Source organism: Oncorhynchus kisutch, unplaced genomic scaffold (assembly GCF_002021735.2).
Source record: "Oncorhynchus kisutch isolate 150728-3 unplaced genomic scaffold, Okis_V2 Okis01b-Okis20b_hom, whole genome shotgun sequence".
Classification (NCBI taxonomy): Eukaryota; Metazoa; Chordata; class Actinopteri; order Salmoniformes; family Salmonidae; genus Oncorhynchus; species Oncorhynchus kisutch.
Window position 1 is genome coordinate 6,604,765 of NW_022261978.1, and position 1,502 is coordinate 6,606,266.

Sequence of the window (1,502 nt, forward strand, 5' to 3'; positions counted from 1 at the left end):
CAGTTGCTGATTCATTATTTGTGTGTTTTATATTTCTTAAACAGCAACAACTTTCTTCTTTTTCAGCTTTATTTTGTCCATCATGAAAAACTCTGTTTTCTCCACAGGAGTCAGCTGGAGGGATGGAGGGAGAGTGGAGGGAGGAGAGAGGAAGGAGGGATGGGGGGATGGAGGGAGAGTGGAGGGAGGAGAGAGGAAGGAGGGATGGAGGGAGAGTGGAGGGAGGAGAGAGGAAGGAGGGATGGAGGGAGAGTGGAGGGAGGAGAGAGGAAGGAGGGATGGAGGAATGGAGGGAGAGTGGAGGGAGGAGAGAGGAAGGAGGGATGGAGGGAGAGTGGAGGGAGGAGAGAGGAAGGAGGGATGAAGGGAGAGTGGAGGGAGGAGAGAGGAAGGAGGGATGGAGGAATGGAGGGAGAGTGGAGGGAGGAGAGAGGAAGGAGGGATGGAGGGAGAGTGGAGGGAGGAGAGAGGGAGGAGGGATGGAGGAATGGAGGGAGAGTGGAGGGAGGAGAGAGGAAGGAGGGATGGAGGAATGGAGGGAGAGTGGAGGGAGAGTGGAGGGAGGAGAGTGGAGGGAGGAGGGAGGGATGGATGGAGAGTGTAGGGGGGAGGGATGGATGGAGAATGGGGGGAGGAGGGAGGGATGGATGGAGAGTGGAGGGAGGAGGGAGGGAGGAGGGGGTGGATGGAGAGTGGAGGGAAGAGGGATGGATGGAGAGTGGAGGGAGGAGGGAGGGATGGATGGAGAGTGGAGGGAAGAGGGATGGATGGAGAGTGGAGGGAGGAGGGAGGGATGGATGGAGAGTGGAGGGAAGAGGGATGGATGGAGAGTGGTGGGAGGAGAGATAGATGGAGAGTGGAGGGAGGAGGGATGGATGGAGAGTGGAGGGAGGAGGGATGATGGGAGGAAGGAGGGATGATGGGAGAGTGGAGGGATGATGAGAAAGTGGAGGGATGATGGGAGAGTGGAGGGATGATGGGAAAGTGGAGGGATGATGGGAGGAAGGAGGGATGAAGGAGAGTGGAGGGATGATGGGAGAGTGGAGGGATGATGAGAAAGTGGAGGGATGATGGGAGCGTGGAGGGATGATGGGAGGAAGGAGAGTGGGGGGATGATGGGAGAGTGGAGGGATGATGGGAAAGTGGAGGGGTGATGGGAGAGTGGAGGGATGATGGGAGAAAGGAGGGATGAAGGAGAGTGGAGGGAGGGATGGAAGGAGAGTGGAGGGATGGTGGGATGATGGAGGGATGGAAGGAGAGTGGAGGGAGGGATGGAGGGAGAGTGGAGGGAGGGGATGGAAGGAGAGGGGAGGGAGGGTCTTTGCTTAAGCTGTGGAATGGATGGAAAGCAAGTCCCAAACGTAACTTTTATTTTCTACGATCTCAGTTTTCTCTTTCTTCCCCTCATCCTCTGACTTCTCTTTCTCTTCTCTCCTTCTTTTCTCCGATGCCAGTAGAAGTGGACAAAAAGGTAACGACACGCCGTAGCATCTTGAATCCCC

The 1,502-nt window shown here is 56.3% G+C and overlaps 1 pseudogene; it reads left to right on the plus strand.

Moving 5' to 3' along the window:
- The window catches only part of LOC116358826 (adhesion G protein-coupled receptor L1-like), an 82,831-nt pseudogene that overhangs the window by 46,859 nt on the left and 34,470 nt on the right, over positions 1-1,502 (plus strand).